General features: G+C 40.4%; 1 protein-coding gene across 1 annotated transcript in view; it reads right to left on the reverse strand.

Annotated features, from left to right (window-relative positions):
- The window catches only part of C1QL1 (complement C1q like 1), a 623479-nt gene that overhangs the window by 265720 nt on the left and 342702 nt on the right, over positions 1-15057 (reverse strand). The gene's annotated exons all lie outside the window — the stretch shown is intronic.

Consider the following 15057-nt stretch of genomic DNA (forward strand, 5'->3'; position numbering starts at 1 on the left):
GACTGCACAAAACCACACTGAAAAATGCTACCAGGGAACTTACGAGCACTATTAGAAATATAAAGCAGACTACAAAGTTAAGGTCACTCCAGGTACCGGTGGTGACTACACAAAACCACACTGAAAAATGCCACCAGGGAACTTACGAGCACTATTAGAAATATAAAGCAGACTACAAAGTTAAGGTCACTCCAGGTACCGAAGGAGACTGCACAAAACCACACTGAAAAATGCCACCAGGGAACTTACGAGCACTATTAGAAATATAAAGCAGACGACAAAGTTAAGGTCACTCCAGGTACCGAAGGAGACTACACAAAACCACACTGAAAAATGCCACCAGGGAACTTACAAGCACTATTAGAAATATAAAGCAGACTACAAAGTTAAGGTCACTCCAGGTACTGAAGGAGACTACACAAAACCACACTGAAAAATGCCACCAGGGAACTTACGAGCACTATTAGAAATATAAAGCAGACTACAAAGTTAAGGTCACTCCAGGTACCGAAGGAGACTACAGATCTTTTGTCAGTTATGTCAGGAAATTAAGGAGTAATATTCAACAATGAAGTGAACCCATTTAAAACATTATCGCACATTCTGATCCCAAGGATATAGCCAATATATTGGCTGATGAATGTAGCGTTAACTTTTTCCCACCTACCCATAGTGTTTTAAAAACTAACCCTGAACATTTAGTTTCCCCTGAAATTACCTTGGAACAGGTCTTGGAGTCACCATTAAAGGCAAAAAATAATAATAATTCTATGGGGCCAAACAACATACCAGGCTGCATTCCTGTCAGTACCAGGTATGCGTTACCTAAGCCTCTACTTAATCTGTTCAACCTTTGGCTATCCTCAGGGCTTGTCCCTGGTGTATGGAGACAGCCACTGTGACTTTCTTACAAAATGGTGGCCCCTCTACAGACCCAGGTAATTTCAGGCCCTTAAGCCTCACTAGCCTTATATGCAAATCCATGGAATGCATTATAGCAGAACTCATTTATACAGACATAGGCAGCCTAACTGATATAGACCCCACTCAGTTTAGTTTTGTAAAGGGCAGGTCCTGTCTAGTAAACCTTGTAAACTTTTTTGAAAAGGTTATAGAGACTGCAGATTGTGGTCGATCCATGCATGCTGCTTACCATTACATGACCAAGGCCTTTGACACTATCCATCATGCTGCTATTACTGAAAAGTTAGACAAGTTAATATAACCCCCCTGGGTTGTTTCTTTGGTTGCAAACTAGCTATCCAACATATTTCATGTTGTGAATATTGCTGGTACCCTCTCTGAATGTAAAATTGTAACTACTGGGATAACACAGGAATCGGTGCTGGGCCCTCTTCTGTTCAGCACTTATTTTGTAGACATCCAAGTCAATATTCTGGAAGTGTGGTTGGTAACTGTGTACTGTTATCTATTCATCCATTGCCACTAAAGTGTTCTAAGAAAGCCTATAATATGTGCGTACCTGGTGTACTGAAAATGGCTCCAAGATAAATGTAAAAAAAAGTGCAGCATAGTAGCATTCAGCAAACTGCTGCTCCCATCACACATGCACTCTCCCATCACACATGCACTCTCCCATCACACATGCACTCTCCCATCACACATGCACTCTCCCATCACACATGCACTCCTATTCAGACATCTATGGTCACAAAAAATCCTGAGGACTTAATGTCTATGACTCTCACATCTGATTATCATCTGTCCATGATAATCAGTAAATCTTTGCATCTGGACTAGTTATTTTTCAAGAGATTATCTACAAGATCCAAATAAGTTATCTTTCCTTCGTACTTCTCCCTTATCTGAGCCATCACTGAAGGCAGTGCCTCGTTTGGTATGTACAAATGTATTTATTTAACCTTTGTTGAGTGAGTTAGTCCCACTAGGCTAGTGTTATCTTTTCAGGGAAGGCCAGAGGAGGTATTTGTACTACTAAGGGCAATGGAAGACTTCCCCTACCCTTTTCAATATGTGCCATGGGATCTTTTACATCCACATGAGCTACTACCAGCTCAGGCAGATGGGAGCTCAGTTTAACATCTCATGTGAAGGATGACACACTCAGGAGTGCAGCACCCCTCTTATGCTGCACTGTCATTTCAGCAATCAATCTACCTGGTGTGGGAAGAGAACCCACAGCTTTCCACATCAAAGGAGAGAATGCTAACTGTTGCACACACTGCTGTATTAAGGCATATCATTCAACTGGAAAGACTTCAACTATTGTTAACCAAGAAAATTAAAGGCCTTAAAGTACTAGAACTGTCCTTACACTCAGTAGCCTACCAGCTGCTCCTTAACTGTCCTTACACGCAGTAGCCTACCAGCTGCTCTAACTTGACTTGTGTCTCACTTTTCAACTATGCCCATGAAAGACCCACTCTTATTTGACCTCATATTTCTTTGCAAACTAGTGCCTCTACAAATACCCATATTAGGGACCCAAATCTACACCAACAAATTAACAAGATTCCTTGGTGTGATAGAATTCTAACTCAGTGTATTCCCAGAATATGGTATAAGTTATCACTACAGGTCAAGCAATGTGATACTTTACTGCCATTTATTGTAGCCGTGACATTTGGATGTGTAGATACAAATTTCACTGGGACTGTTACATACGATCCTGCTTGATTTGGGAGGGGAGCACCACTAAGTGCTTGTAAAGGGTAGACAGAACTTTTTAGTGTGTCTGCTTAAAGGAGTATATAGTTAGGGATCTTATGGTTTCTGGGATTGCTTGCCTTGTATTGTATTATTCATATGCTCCTAAGATCAAACAGGTTTATCCCCCATGAAATAATGACAAGCTTAGCAGATGGCACTCCATTGCACGACATTCTTGCAAGACATATTCATTTATTTAAGGATATCTTTAAGTATCAGTGCAACATTGTATGAGACAACTGAATAATAATATACATTTGGTCAAATTTTGTATTTCTAAATTTTAGTTCCCTGAATAGGTGAAAAATATTTTCCCCAATGTACAGCAACCACAGAGTTCATTTTAATGAGTGGAACAGGATGCAAAACCTCTTCCCTCTGGGTTGTGAGGTAAATTGCTCCCACTAAAAAGACTTTCCAGCGCATTTTTGAATACCATTTCAAAGTTTTTTTAACTGCTTTTGAATTTTCTCTATCCATTTATTTGTTTACCTAAGATGGTGTGATAAGTGTGATTCCATCTGTCCATCCATCCAGCCAGCCAGCGATTCACAACCCCTTTTTCCCATATGGAGTCAGGGTGCATCTTCCACAGTGACAATCATCTAGACCCAAAGTTTATACCACTGTGTGGCTAGTCTTGCCATGTCTGTTTTTCCAGCCCCCCCCACACACACACACGCACATAGACACTCACACCTGTGGCCAATATAGAGTGTCCAGTCCACCTATTGCATGTCCTTGAAATGTGGCAAGAAACTGGAGCACCCAGAGAAAAGCCATGCAAACACAGGCAGGACATGTAGACTCCACAAAGAATGCATCCAAGCCGAGAGTTGAACCAGGGAACCTCTTGATGTGAAGGAGCAAGAGTATCTGCTGTACCACTGTTCAGCCTGCTCTCACCAAATAATGGATGTAATTATTGCAAATAGTGCTGTGTTTGTATGTAGAGAGTGTAAAAAAAAACTGCTGTAAGTAAAAAGTGTTTCCTTTAAGCTTATCATGTTAGTAGAAGGGCTTCTTTAAGAACAGAGAGGAACTTTTGTTGTTTTAGCAAGAGATGTTCATATCACTTTAAATAACAATGTTACTTTAAAAGTAGAGACAAATGTTGCTGTATTAGCCAGAGAAGGTTTTCTTAATGAAACAACTAATGCAGTATACAACATACATCTAAACTGTCCAGATTTTCACAGAATGTCCAGATTTTTGGCTCATAGTTTTGATTTGTTCCTCATAAAATCTGTGGTTTTCTGACAAATCACTGCAATAATCTGAGAATTGAAGTCACTAAATAATGATATGAATTTGAGTTTCAAACTTTAAATCCTTCAGAAAATGTATGTTAAACAAATTACTCTAGCAACTTAAGGAAGGCTAAAGTAAGCCCATTCAGAGACTATTATTTGCCCTTTTTAGAGAGGGATATGATATATGGAGCAGCAGCTCTGGAAGAGAGAGAAAGTAGATTTTTTTGGATGTTAATTTGTTTGATAAAAGTGGTTTTATTATTGGTACAAAAATGTTTAGGAAACCAGTTAGTTTAAATTCATTTTTTACATAATAAAAGCTTTCATCCAGAACAGACATTTACCTGTTGGTGAATACAACAGAGAAATATATTGCTGTTCTAGTTAAACAGATTACAAAATGGAATATATTAACATCACCTCAGTGGTTTTATATAGGAAATATTGTACTGATGACATGAAAAGGACTTATTGGAAAGCCAGCAATAGGGAATGATCTGAGAATAAAAGTTTAATTATTTAAGAAGTGACAAATATAGGAAACATGATGTTGTTTTTTATTACGGTATTGAGTATGATTTTCTGAATGCCTGAAAAAAATATTTTCAAAAAAGCTTGGCATAGTATCAGAGATGGTTGCTTACTTTAAAATTTTCCAAATTTGATTGTTTTTTTTCATATAAAGAGGAAAAAGTATTTTAGATGACTTGATCTGTAGTAATTTTTGTATGCCCATGGAAACAGTAATTGTTGAAATACTTAAAAGGGGTAGTTAACTCTTGCAACAACTGTATTAGTTGTAAGCACGCATATTGTCACATATATTCAGTATATCAATGGTAAACACTTTGAAACATTGGGAAATTATGATTGTAAGTCAAAGAGAGTAGTTTATGCTTTAAAGTGTCCATGTAATTTGATTTATGCTGATGAGACCACAAACTAACAAAAAAACATGACAAGAGTATCTTAGAGATATTTACAGCGGAGTAGATTATGCTCCAGTTGCTGTTCATTTTACAGAACAAATGAAGATAAAATTGATGGTTGAGTTGTTCCTATTCTTCCTCTTGTAGATAGAAGTATATGGGATGAGAATACCTTTAAAATGTCCTAGAAAGAAGGAAGTAAAGATAATGATGAAATTTAATACTATAAGATCAAATGGTCGTAATACTGATTTTAATTAGAAAACTTTCATGTAGTTTAACTGTTTCCTTATGATTTACTCTTTTGTTAAGATAATTTATGTTAATTGATGCCTTGTTATCACTGGAGTTGTCTCCAAGTGCATTTAAGTGCATTTGCTCTATATTGTTATGACCCTTGAAGGTCTGTATTTTTTTTTTTGACTGAGGTGCTGGGTTTGTCTTTTTAATAAAACCTGTAGCTCCTGCACTGTCATTATTTTTTTATCCTCATGTTAAAGTTGGGGCATGGGTGCCAGTTCAAGGAGGTACACAGGGCATTTCTGGGCTGAGGATTTCAGTGACAAGGGCAGGACCCCTCTCAGGTATGGGAACCTGTTGTACCTAATCTTCTCAGTCTTGCCTAAGGGCAGTCCTCATCATAATTTGACATTGAGGGAAACATGTTATACATTTTATTTGGTTATTTGTACACTGAGATACTGCTGGCTGATGAAAGAATATGAGTGAGTGGTAATTTTAACCACTCATATTATCACCAAGTAAAATCTGAACACTTGCATGTTACAAAAACGTACCAGTTTCCTGTTAATGACCCACCAACAGTTTAGAATAAAGAAAAAAAACTGTCATACATCCAAGATAGGTCTACTACAGGTGTACATTTGCTAATAGCTCATGACACAATAGTTCAGTGTCACATGCTCAAAAAGGCAAATTCTCAGACTCACTCTCCTGTAAAAATATAGCGCTACCGACATCCTATCCTATAACACTGTACAGACATACCAGAACTCTAATTTAACCTTAAAACTACCTTTCCACTCCCTAACCCTAACCGTAAAAATCCCTTCCCATTCCCTAAACCTAAAATCCCCCTCCTGTTTCCTAACCATTGCCTTCTCCCTCCCTACCCCTAAGACTCCCTTCCCACTCCCTAAAACTAAAGTCCTCCTCCCCCTCCCTAACCTTATGACTTCCTTCTCATTCCCTAACCCTAAACTCCTTTCTTTCTCCCTAAACCTAAACTCTCTCTTCTACACCTTTCCCAACCAGTGCCCTAATCCACACTCCCACCCCACAGTTACGGCTCTTGCCTCCTAGAACTTGAATGCGTTTGGGTAAGCTGTGGAAGCTGCTTGCCTGAACGGATCCCTGTTGAAATATTGGCACTCAAAATGTCGAGTGCCAGCAACTGAAAAAAAAAAAAAAAACAAAAACACAGGAGAAGAGCGAATTTCAAAAATTGCTCTTCTCCTTTAAACGTCCCTGAACCTTCCATGAAGGGGTAAGCCTCCACAACCTCTGAACCTATATATATATATATATATATATATACATATATATACCAACTCCAAGATTGCCTCAGAGAAAAAAAAATATTCTGAAAAATGGCACCTCAGACTTTGTATATTAAGTCCAATCTTTCCGCCATTCAGTCTTGGGACTGAAGTGTTAGTAGGGTTCCCATCCAAGACAGTTTGCATGAAAGTATTCTGAACTTTATTTGATTATTTACTGGTGAAGATTCCAATAATAATATATAGAAACAGGTGACCAAAGGCTCTTCAGTCTTGGTCCCCATCCCATTATACAATTTGTCAAAAGCAGGCCTGTTGAAACTTTTGAGCAACTTCATGGATTAATAAGCAAAGCAGCATGCAACGGCTATGAAAGGTTATATTAAAGTTAATATTCATATTACTCAGAAAATGGACAATATTTTAGTTCATGATGATAGCCATTTGATTACCAGAGATATTGCAGAATGCTGTACTAGAAAGAAGGATGCAGTACATACAGTTTCTGTCTCTTAGCTCCTGATTCACCACTTTGGTTTCTAGATGGAGCATCTTGTGTGTGTATTCTGCATATCTTTCCTGTGCTGTTTGGTGATCTCTCTCCAAATTTCCCATGTAAATGCACATGCATGTGTGTGTGGTGTTCTTCTCTATACAATAGCTGTTGCTTGTTGGAATGGGGTCAGGGTCCCCTATGACTCTAAACAATATAAAGGAGCTATCAGAAAATGAGTGACTAAGTCCCAATTTTGATGATTTAGCTGTGATAAGAAATTCTGATTTTCTTACTGAATTGAAGTTCTCCACTTTGTTTTAGAACACTTTGTTTTAAATGGTGCCTTCTATGAAGGTCGTGCACCAGGCTGGCAACTCGACACCATAAAACACCACTGCCAATCAATCTGCGGACCAGTGATCCGTTGTGGCGACCCCTAACCGAGAAAAGTCTAAAGACATTTTTTGCTTTGTTTAATTAGTTGCATTTGTGTTGATATTTAACATTTTTACTTTTCAAAGTGCCTTATGACTACTGATACATAGTACAGCTATGGGCATATCACTGACATCCAGTCATAGTTTAAATCAATAAATGGGAACATTTGTATAGTTATTATAGATAATCCTTTCTGTGGCATGCTAAGGATATTTCAACAATATATTGATGATCTTTTAATCATATAGCATTGTGCTAAACACAAAATTTGGAAATGTTTCCATTTACTGGAAAACAACAATGCCATTCTAAGGTTTTCTTTTACTTCCGACATATACACAGGTTAACTTTCTTGGTACTGCCACATTATTAAAAAAAGAAGATTATGATTAGCTCTCTGATCATAACTGGCTTATTATACGTCTGCAACATGGATGCCAAGAAATTCACTTGAGGGCAAAGGTCAAAAGGTGAATCCTGGCATACTTGTTAAGAATATATAATAAAAGGTTTTGATCGGTGTTCTGATTATAATTGGGCGTACTGCATGGATCTTTTTCTGCTCCATGTACAAGCAGTTAAAGAAGAGAAAAAAATAGAAGGAAACTGGAGGATCACAAAGTGTTTTACTATCTATCAAAGCTGATAAAGTACTTAGGGCTATGAAATAAACAGCATACATAAACAAAGTGCATCTCCGAAGAACTAATGGATTTAAATGCTGTTAGGAACTTCCTTCTGTCATACTTTCTGTTTTCAAGTATGGCAGAGTGAAGCTCTAACAGCTTTTAAAAGCTCTTTTACCTTCTGACCTAGTTCTTTGCTGGCCTGCACTATCTACTGTTAGATGCTTGTGCAAGACCTGATGTTGAGTGTTTGCTAAGCATACCTAAGCATTGTTAAGACTGAGTCTCAAGCTAGGAGTGTGTTTAATAAGTTTATCTTTTTCCCACTTTTAGATGGTAGTAATGGCACTCTATACACTATAATGATGTTATATATAGCGATCTTTATATTAGAATATATTATAGGTTAACTGGCAAGAATTGTGCATTATGCTGTCTGAGTGATTATCTTGGTTCAGCCTAGGCTAATAGTTTATGGTGAGTTTATGAACTTTATGCTGATTTACAGAAACAGGAGAATATATTAACCCATTACTAGAGTGTGAGTTTACCCTAATTCCTTTTACATGTCTCGTAACGATAGGGCCCTTGCCTGAAAGAAATGAAAAGAGTTATTGCTGTTTGTAACTAATGTGAATGTTTGTCTCATGACTTTGGGGTTAATTGTTAAATTCATACCTCTGGTTACTGTCTGTGTGGAGAATCCTCCATGGGGTTTTTTGGGAGTACAGTTTTGCCTCAGTGACTTTCTCGTTGAGTACTAGTTCATGAAACTTAAGTTATAGATAGCAGTAATAATCGGGTTCAATACTCCAAGAGCAAGAAAATTCCTCTAATCCCCCTGCATATGAAGCAAATGAGCCAATCTTTATACTTGGAATATCTGAAAAGGACAAAAGCATTCATCTCTTGTTTTAACATAGTAAACAATGGTTTAAACGAGCAATTCCAGCTAAACCCTTTTGTCTTATTTTTAATAAGAATGCAAAGGTATCTCTGACACTGATTTTACGTAAGTTGTGACAATGGCCCATTTTAGTGTGTGTGTGTGTGTGTGTGTGTGTGTGTGTGTGTGTGTGTGTGTGTGTGTGTGTGTGCGTGTGTGTGTGCGCGCGCACGCTCGTGTGTGTGTGTGCACATATATTTATATATATATATATATATATATATATATATATATATATATATATATATATTTATATATATATATATAGTTCCTATTCACATTGCCAAAAGTACAGTTCTCTGAACTACATTTTGCCCAGACCATAACTCAGAATTTACAGTTCTCTGAAACTGCACTTTGTGATCGCACTGCAGTATGTATAAACAAATATACTGTTGTCACTGTAGTGCGATCCCGGAGTTAGCATATATAATTAGCAGGGGGTGTGCAGGGGGGACTTGCCCCCTGCAAAAATTAGAGAAAATTAGTTAATGTGGTTTAACTGTTTTCCATTTCAGCAAAGGGCCATTTCAGAGAAGTGTAAATTCGGAGTTATGGTCTCGGTAAAATAGGTTCATAGGTTTATAGGTTCATACTAGGCTATCTGCCCGAGGGCATTTACAAGCCTAGCCCATCGTTTTGTGGCTTATGCCACCCCTTTAGTATGGGGAACTATACCCATTATTTTGCTGTGCCTCTGTCGAGCAGTGACACTGAGGTAATCCCTGGGGTATATCTGCGATCTCCCATCCATTGGTCAAGATTTCTCTTGAACAAGGCCAGCGAGGTGCTCTGCCTCACATGTACCGGGATTTTGTTCCACAGCATAGGGAGTCTTTGGGTGATGAATCTATCCCTCCAGCACGTCCTATTAATAGCCATGTCAAGGTTTAAGTCTCCCGCCCTTGTGGCTCTGATGGATCTAGATTTTTTGAGGTGAAGCATATTCATCAAATCTGGGTTTGACATGGCCTTGTATGTTAGGCAAAGGTCACCTCTGAGCAAGCGTGGCGACTGAATAGAGCTGGAGTTCTTTCAGTCGGGCAGCATAGGACAGATTTTGAGACCCTTTATCCTTTTGGTGAGGAACTTTGTGGCCTCTCCAGCTGCTGCAAGTGTCGGGTCAGATACATTCGAATGGGGCATTGTACTCAATCATTGGTCTGATGAGTGATGAGTAAAGGGAGACTATGACCTCCCTTGATCTAGATGAGAATCCCTTCATGATAAGGTGGGCAATGTAGAAGGTCTTCCTAACTACTTTAGCTACATGGGTGTCGAATGACAGACTACTATCAACCTGGGTCCCCAGGTCCCTGATAACTTCTTCTGTGCTCAGTGGATTGCCACCTATTTGGTAGCTAGGGGTAACCTTGTTTTTCCCGAAGGGTATGACTATGCATTTTTGGCATTTAACTTTAGGCCGTGGCTCTGGCACCAGTTATCCGTTTCTGTGAGACCCTTCTGAAGGATATCTGTGTCAGATGTGTTTTCTACTATGGCGCCCAGTTTGCAGTCATCTGCAAACTTTGTCAGCCATAACCCTCCTGTGTTTGCTTGTACTTCGGAAAAGTAGATGCCAAACAAGAGTGGGCCCAGGACTGAGCCCTGTGGGACACCACTTGTGACAGGCTTTGAGTCTGACATGGCGCCAGCAGCTCTGACCCTGTGGGTTCTGTCACTCAGCCAGTTTGCAACCCATCTTGTGATGTATGGGTTGACATTTAAGCTGATGAGTTTTTCAATGATACCCGAATGGGGTATTGTATCGAAGGCCTTAGCCAGATCGAGGTAGGCTGTATGAACTGCCTTTCCCTCATCAATGGCTTTGGTGACTGCTTCGAAAAAGTCAACCAAGTTTAAAAGGCATGATCTGCCTTTGACAAAGCCAAACTGGGTTGGATCCAAAGTCTGCAAATTCCCTATGTCTTTATTTATGAGGTCCATTATGATCCTCTCCATGGCTTTGCAGATAAGGCTTGTCAAGCTAATGGGCCAGTAATTTCCAGGGTCGGTGGAGGCACCGCCTTTGTGAAGTGGTACCACAGTTGCAGTGCGCCACTCCCTGGGTACGTATCCAGAGGTAAGACTTTGATTAAACAGCTGTCCTAGCTGTGGGTTTAATTCCTCATTGAGTTCATGGAGCACACAGCCGGGGACACCATCAGGTCCCATGGATGCTGTGTTTTTTGCTTTGGAGAGAGCAGTTCTCACTTGGGCTGGAGATGTTTGGGGGCTGCAATCGTTTGGTATAGATATCTCTCCTTTTGGGGAGGGGAGAAGTTTGCACTGAACCTGTCAGCCAGTATGTTGGCAATGTCTGTAGGATCAGTAATCTTCACATCATTTTGAACTAGCTCTGAGCATATCTGGGAGTTTCCTCCCAGGTTTCTGACATAGCTAAAGAAGGCCTTATGATTGTCTTTTGAGTCTTTAGCTATTTTTCTCTCGAAATTTGCTTTGGATGATTTTATGAGAGCTCTTAGTTTTTTACTTATAGTGATCAAGGGTGTCTTACCTTTTAAGGATTTTGCTCTATCTTGTAGTAGCTTCCTCCTTTTGTTGTAGAGTTTGTTTATGGCTGGGGTCCACCAGACTGGACGCTTGCCTTTGGTACAAAGAGTCTTTGTTTTGCTTGGGATTGCCTTATCCATGCAGTCCTGCAGGTGCTGGTAGAAGGCATTTGTAAGTGATTCAGCGGCTTGAGTACTGTTTTCCGCCGGCTCGGGGAGTCTTTAGAAGTGTGAAGTCAGCTTTTGAGAAGTTCTTTACTGTGGTCTTTTTTATTTCAGGTGGGGGTGGGATGAGGACCTCCAGCGAGATTAGTTTGTGGTCTGATCTCACCAGTGAGGGTACACCTCCGGTGTTGAACATTGTGCTCCCATGTTCGTGATGATGAGATCAAGTATGTTATCTCCTCTTGTGGGGATGGTGACTAGTTGTTCCATGGCATTTGAGTTTATGAATTCCAGGAACTTTTGGGCTAGGGTGTTTAGGCTTGAGTAGTGTTCCCAGTCTATATTAGGGTAATTGAAGTCACCTAGTATGATGGTGTTTGGTGATACATTTATCCCTCTAGTGTTTTCAGGAAGGCCATGTGAGGTTCCTGAGTTTGTGAGGGTGGCCTGTAACATGCTACAATTTGCAGAGCAGTCTTGCCTATGGTTAATTGCACCTGGATGGTCTCCGATGCATCGTGCGTTGCCACCAGTCTTGAGGTGTGGGTGTCCTTGATGAATATGGATACCCCTCCTTTCTTGGTATTGTCCAGATTTTGCGGCGGAACGCATGATATGAGGTAAAACCTGATAGCGCTGGGGTGCTCTCAGGAGCCTTGAACCAGGTTTCTGTCACAGCACAGACATCGATGTTCTCCATACTGAGAAGGGCCTCGAGTCGTGCATTTTGAGATTTAGACTTCTGGCATTGAGCAGCATTACCCTTAGTTTTTTTCCTTTTTGTGTTCTAGGGTGGTAGGTTTAGAATTTGAGCCTTGCCTAAAAGGCACTATGGGGGTGGCAAGAGCCTTTGCCAATATCCGAATCCCAGGGGTGACAGGTGCAAGCCGTCCCTTGCGAAGCAGCGTGGCTTGTCCAGCATGTCATCCCAGGCAGACAGACACTGGATCCCCTTTGAATGACACCAGTGTTTAAGCCAATTGTTAAAGCTGATCATCTTATCTCTGTATTGTGGCATCATTCTTGGTGAAGGTAGGATACTGCTCAAGGTCAGGGTCATACCTGTCTGGGCTACATAATCAGAGAGCTCCTCAATGTCTCTTTTCATGTAGTCCAAGGAGGTACGTCTCAGGTCGTTTACACCAGCATGGACAATGACTGAGTCATATTTGTACCTGCTGTTGAGAGACCTGAGTGCTTGCGTTATGTGGCGGATTCTAGCGCCCGACAGGCAGCTTACTGTGACCTTCTCCTTACTCAGTCTGGTGAGCGGACGTCAGTGTGTCTGACTATGGAGTCACCAATGACTAGTGTGTCTGGCATTGTGTTTGGCCTTAAGGGCTGTGACTGTTTGACACTCTGACTGTGAGGTCTATGTGTTGCAGGTGTTGTGTTCTGAGGTGGTGGTTGTTTGGGTGTCTGCTTTGGTGGCCTCTGCTGTTTTGGTAGATTTTTGATCAGAGCCTCCGAGTATGTCTTTGTGTGTTTATGTGTATGATTTGAGGTTGTAATGGTAATATGTGAGACTGGGTCTATAGTGTGTGTGGTAACCTTCTCCTCCTGACTGGTCTTGCCAGTCCTATGTTGAGAGAGCTCAGCCTCCAGTTTGGCCGTATAGTTGCATCTCTCGCATGTATTTGTGTTTTGTGAGAGGAGGAGAGGGTTGTCTGTGTACATGAGGCAATTGTAACATTGCCTCAATATTCCCAGGTTCACCAGCTGAGCAGGAGAGGACACTAGCAACTGATCCCTCGACATGCTAGAAGGAATAGACAAAAAACTTTAAAAAGATTCGGGGACGTGGGTGACCGAGAAATGGGGTTGCCTTTTTGGGGTACTATCTATGACAAGAGTGCCGTATCAAGGTAATAAGTACTGTAGGAGCAAGTGCTACGTTTAACAGATAGAGAATAGTCTACTTGGAGTCAAGTAGAGATGATCTTTTTAATTATAGGATACGCTGATTAGATCAGTAGTATAGTTCGAGGAAGGTAGTTTTAAGGGAAAATTTGAAGAGTGGACTTTAGGTAGCCCGAATAGTTTAAACCTGCTTAACCGCTGCTGCCCTAGTGTGCAACGGTAGCAACTCCGCGCTAAATCGGGCTAAATCGCGCTAATGCGCGCTAAAGCGTGCTTTATAGCAGGGGGCTGGAAAAGACAGGAAATGACCCAAAATGGCCAACAAACCACAAGTCACTGCCCTAAACCACTCCACTGAGGACAAATGAAGGAGTTATGGAAATGACCCCTAGTGGCCAATAAAACTACAGTTTCAAGTCAGTAACCACCTCTCCAGGGGGCAGGGAAGCTGCTCAATGTTAGTCACTGCCACTGATGAACACAGAGACCCTCCTTCAGCCCAAGCAAAAACAGTTCAGGAACAGCAAACCTGTAACTGAACTTTTTTAACTCTCAGAAAAGTGGGAAAAAAGCAAGATTTTTTTTGTTTTGTTTTTTACAGAGATAGCAGAGGTTCACAAGTAATATCAAGTTATAACAGTGCAGTAAATGACCCCACACAAGAGTGCTAGATCAAGGACAGAAAATATGCAAGTTTTAAGAAAAAAACGATTTAAAATTAAGTGCAAACAGGAAATTCAGCAAACAGCTTTTGGTTGTGCTCTAAATACAGCTACTAATACAGAAATCAAGTTTAACAAGCCAGAAAATGCTCAAGCTAGGCAGCTATGCAGAAAAACTTAGCAAATAAACAGAGAAAAATACTTAAAATCTCAAAAGTGGCTCCTTCTTCTCTCAGCGTTTGTTCCTCTTGGAGGGTGCTTCACCAACAGCCAACAAGCCTGAAAAGATGCTCAAACCACGAGGCAACTAGGTTTTAAGAGAGGAAGATGAAGGAGTTATGGAAATGACCCCTAGTGGCCAATAAAACTACAGTTTCAAGTCAGTAACCACCTCTCCGGGGCAGGGAAGCTGCTCAATGTTAGTCACTGCCACTGATGAACACAGAGACCCTCCTTCAGCCCAAGCAAAAATGGCCTCACAGAAACTTTCAAACAGTTCAGGAACAGCAAGCCTGTAACTGAACTTTTTTAACTCTCAGAAAAGTGGGAAAAAAGCAAGATTTTTTCTTTTGTTTTTGTTTTTTACAGAGATAGCAGAGGTTCACAAGTAATATCAAGTTATAACAGTGCAGTAAATGACCCCACACAAGAGTGCTAGATCAAGGACAGAAAATATGCAAGTTTTAAGAAAAAAACGATTTAAAATTAAGTGCAAACAGGAAATTCAGCAAACAGCTTTTGGTTGTGCTCTAAATACAGCTACTAATACAGAAATCAAGTTTAACAAGCCAGAAAATGCTCAAGCTAGGCAGCTATGCAGAAAAACTTAGCAAATAAACAGAGAAAAATACTTAAAATCTCAAAAGTGGCTCCCTTCTTCTCTCAGCGTTTTTTCCTCTTGGAGGGTGCTTCACCAACAGCCAACAAGCCTGAAAAGATGCTCAAACCACGAGGCAAC

This window comes from Protopterus annectens, chromosome 13.part0 (genome assembly GCF_019279795.1).
Source record: "Protopterus annectens isolate FY-2018-M chromosome 13.part0, PAN1.0, whole genome shotgun sequence".
NCBI classification, from domain to species: domain Eukaryota; kingdom Metazoa; phylum Chordata; order Ceratodontiformes; family Protopteridae; genus Protopterus; species Protopterus annectens.